This window comes from Triticum dicoccoides, chromosome 1A (assembly GCF_002162155.2).
Source record: "Triticum dicoccoides isolate Atlit2015 ecotype Zavitan chromosome 1A, WEW_v2.0, whole genome shotgun sequence".
Classification (NCBI taxonomy): domain Eukaryota; kingdom Viridiplantae; phylum Streptophyta; class Magnoliopsida; order Poales; family Poaceae; genus Triticum; species Triticum dicoccoides.
Window position 1 is genome coordinate 12794446 of NC_041380.1, and position 4521 is coordinate 12798966.

The 4521-nt window shown below is 56.5% G+C and overlaps 1 pseudogene; it reads right to left on the reverse strand.

The window, feature by feature from the left end:
* Window positions 1-376: 376 nt before the first annotated feature.
* Window positions 377-2015, reverse strand: LOC119349861 (annotated as a pseudogene).
* Window positions 2016-4521: the final 2506 nt, after the last annotated feature.

Sequence of the window (4521 nt, forward strand, 5' to 3'; positions counted from 1 at the left end):
GATATCGTGGTTGTAGCAGCACATCCAACGGCAGCCGGGGGCGAGCGCACGGCAAATCTGAAGCAGAGGGAAGGGGGAAGAAGATGATGACGTGGAAGAGTGGGGATCGAACGGCTCTTATCCCATGCATCGGATGGCTGGGGCTAGTCCGGCCGAACTGTTAGGCCGGACTGCCGGCGCTTATCACTGCCCGAAACTGTATCGTATTCAGACATTTAAGAATGTCTATCTATTTTTCAACCACCATAAATAAATGTGTGCAAATCACGGAGCAAATGGACGGCTGCAGAAATTATTGCGTGAGCAAATTTTCGCACGGAGGAACAGGTCCGGTCGTTATTAACTTGTCCAGACGGACAGGAGCAAGTAAATAAATTCACGGGCGGTAGAGGTAGAGATGCAGCGGCAGGCGTGGCTTGGCGTGCAGCACCAGCGGCTTAGCCATGGAGAGATCGTGCTTGGACTCGGTGAGCTGAATGTCCCGCACCTCCGCGGGCTTCATCCAGGTGAAGCCATGGAGGAGCCTGCCGAAGAGCATGACGCTCATGGCCATGCCGAGCATGGGCGACGCAGCCGCGGCGGCCTGTACTGAAGGAGATGAAGCGCAGCTCGTTCTCGGTGAGCTCGAGGTTCCCTCCTCCTCCTCCCATGTGGCGCTCGGGGTTGAAGCGGAGCGGATCTTCCCAGGTGGCTGGGTTCCGGCCAAGGCCCAGGCGGCTGAGGAGTACGTGGCTGCCCTTAGGCACGCGGTAGCCGGCGACGACGGTGTCTGCGAGGGCGACGTGCGGCACGTTGAAGGGGGCGATCGGGTGCAGCCGGAATGCCTCCCGGATGCAGGCCTTGACGTAGTTGAGCTGGGCGATGTCCGACTCCTGCACCTGCCGCTCCCTGCCCACCACCCGGTCTAGCTCCTTCACCGCCCGCGCCAGCAGCTCCGGCCTCTTCACCATCTCCGCCAGCGCCCACTCGGCGGCGTTGGATGGGTTGTCGACGGCCGCGAGATTGATGAGCTGCATGCGTACGTTGCGTTGCCCTTAGTGACTGCTCCAGTCCAGGTGGTGCTGGTACATGCATGCATGCATTGCTACGTAAGTTACGTTTGCGTTATGTACCTTGGCCTGTGCCTTCACCTCCTCCATGCTCAATGTCGGCTCTCTGAGCGTAATGAGCACGTCGAGAAAGTCGTCGACCTCTTTCCTCTCACCGGTATTCCACTGCCTCCGCCTCTCATCGATGACCGCGTCGTGCAGCCTGTCCAGCGTCGCGTTAGCCTCATTGACAATCTTCTCGTGGCCGTCCAGGTCGAGCCCCAGCAGCGACAGCAGGTAGTCGCTGACGCAGAAGGAGTAGAGGATCCCCTGCGCGGCGAAGGAGGCGTCCATGTGCTCCATCTCCAGCTTCCCGGGGCCGCCGCCGCCGCCGGCTTCCCCGAAGTAGCGCCTGCCGAAGAGGAGCCGGCGTATGACGTTGCCGCAGTAGTGCCGCGCGAGGTGCCTGACGTCCACGTTGCTGCCCTCCTCGCCGGTGAGGTGGTACATGTACCACGAGAAGTTGTCGGCCTCCTTGGCGCGCTTGTCGTGGAGCCACTTGTGGCGGGACGGGGAGACGATGTGGGAGGTGAGCACCCGGCGCATCTTGGTCGACTGCGCGCCGAAGGGCGCCAGCGCGGCTTCCACGTACCCTCCGCTGGCCACGCACGAGGCGAAAGTCACTGGACGGGATGCGAAGATCTCGTCCTGCTTCCTAAGCACCTCCCTGGCGATCCGAGGGCACGTGATGGGGATGACGTGGACGCCGCCCAAGCGGAAGCAGGCGATGTCGGTGCCCATCTGCTCCATCACCTGGTGGATCCACCGGAACGCCGGCTTGTTAACCATCAGCTCGGGGAGTGTGCCTACCACCGGCCACGGCAACGGCCCCGGAGGGAGCGACCCGGATGAGCATGTCCACATGGAACTCAGCCTCCGGACCACGTATATTACGACCAGCATCACCAGCACAGAGAGCCCCACCATTGTGTATGTAGGTAGCTAGGGCTCGCTAGCTCCCCGATCTGCTTGCTGCTCTCTGCTCATTAGGCTCCATCCCTCATTTATACATACGGACATGCTAGTGAGAACGCCGTTTCGGTGACCAAGTCGTTTGGTCTTTTGGTCCCAATAAGAAGTTCACTACCAAATCATTGTATCAGCACCTCGAAAAGAATATTGCTGGCTGTGACTTTAGATGGATCTGAAAAGCTAAAATGGGAAAGTCTCCTGTTGATTTCCTCAAAACGATCTCCTCTGCACCTCCTGAGCAGATAGGACACAACTTCCTCAAAACTTCGTACGTCCTGTTCTCCCACCAAGCCTCCTATTGATTTGATTCATTGTCCATCGCCTCTAATGTTAGTCTCCGGCGGCAGCCGGCCGTGCATGCACTCAATTGCCAAACACGAGTAATCTGCTGCCGCGTCATGGGAGCTCCGTACGTCGGCAATGCTGCCAATGTCATTCTCAATTGAGAAAAGCGCTCACCTCTTCCTACTGTATCTATAAGTATAACGCTTGTTAGTCTCAGCATGCAGAAGTAAATCTACATCTTAGAGTAATCCAGTGATTTTTATACTTTGTTCTGCTGCACCAGTTTTTCTAAACTACTTATTGGATGCTAATACTGTAGCTTCTATCTACTCCAAGGGGTTGTTTGGATAGCGAGATTGTAGAGAATCAGATTTGCATAAACACGATTTCAGTTGTAACAGCCTAAAACTACGTTTGGATCATCTAACTAAACCATGGATAAGTACTTCCCAGTTTTCTACAAGCCCAAAAACGAGCTTTTAGAAAAACGAGTCAGTCGTTTTTCTAAAAACGAGTTATCTGTATACTCGAGTAGTATCGTCCACGTACGACCTATTTGGATCGATGGACCAACATCGGCGAGCTCCACACATCATCTTCATAGTACATGCTAGTGGCCATGCCGGCAGCGCGGTTCCAACGCCGGCACCGTCGTACATGCTAATGGCCGCACCGGCGGCGTGGTTCCAACGCCGGCACCATGACAATGGTAACGTTGAGCTTGTTGGCATCGACGAGGTGACGGTGGACAACAACGAACTGCTGCAAGAGTTGGTTCGCCACGCCCGTGCTCGGCATCACCGTGCCCAGCTGGGCCACGCCTCCGCCCTGCCGTGCACTGGTGTCGCTGCCGCTGCTGCTTCCGCCTGCTGCGTGGCATCGTGTCCAACCCTCGCAGGGTTTCTAGCAGGCCAGCACCATGGCTTATGCTCCCGTGCTCGTTCTTGTGGGCAGCGTCAACATGGAAGCCATTGTTGTGGTTCAACTACGTCCAGTGTACTGGTGTATGCATACTACAATGTTGTCCTCGTCACGCAGCATGCAGCATGCAGAGAAAGGGGATGTTGGAAGCATGCAGGAGGCGATCAGCAGACAGCAGAGAGAGTCATGCCTGTGGGAGGAGCAGGAGGCTTAAATGTGTTAGAGCATCTTCAATAGATGGTCGAAATTTTGACGGTACAAAACCGAAGATGTAAATTTTGGACCGCCAAAAAGTGCGTTTTGGAGCTCCGAAAAAAGGCCAACTCCAACAAATGGTCTAAATTCATGGTCCAAAAGAGCAACTTCAGTAGATGGTCCAAATTCATGGTCCAAAACCGGCCAGCAGCCGGCCGGCTGCTGTTCAGCCGATGTCCAGAAGATGGCCGCCGGTTGGATTGGCTGCTGCAGACGGCTGCGGTCGGCTTCGGATGGCGGTGGTGATAAGAAATGAGGTAGAAGGCCGGCCAAGAGGAGCTTGGCGGGCGGCTAAGACTAGTTCGGCAGCCGGGCGGAGGGCTTGGTGCGGCGGTTGTGCGGCCGGCGCAACGGCCGTGGACAGACTCACGGCCGACGGGAGGAGGTCGGCGGCAGCCTATAAGACCCGGCGGAGGCCTACCGCGGTAGCCGGACCGCCGGAGGGGCCGAATCCCGCGCCGGCGGCCACCCGATTTGGCGGTGTCCGGGCGGCGGCGGGGAGGCGATGGGGACGACGGCGGCGGAGGGCGGCGGCGGGGATGTGGGGTGGTCGCGGCGACGACGGCGAGGTTTTGGGCGGTCGCGGCGGCGGATTCCTGCCGGCTGTTCTTCGGGCGGGCGGGAAAGGAAATGAAGTGGCGGTTGGGCGTTCGCGGGCGGCGGCTGGTTTTGGACCAGATGCATCTCGTGATGTACATTTGCACCGCGAGGTGTTGTATTTTACACCACGAGGAGGCCGCGGTCTAATTTTTTTTGCATATGGACCGTCTGTTGAAGCAACGTTTTTTGCCCCAGACGGTCCAAAAGTTAGGTATTTTTACAGTTGAACCATCTATTGAAGATGCTCTTATCCTATCTTTTTTCATCCAAACGAGGTATTGTATAGCCTGATCTTAACAGAAAAAACTAACATAAATAGGTTTTTCCTAAAAATCCTCTAAAAACCAGTTTTCCAAGATCTCACGTCTAATACTTCATATCCAAACAACCACCAAGTGTA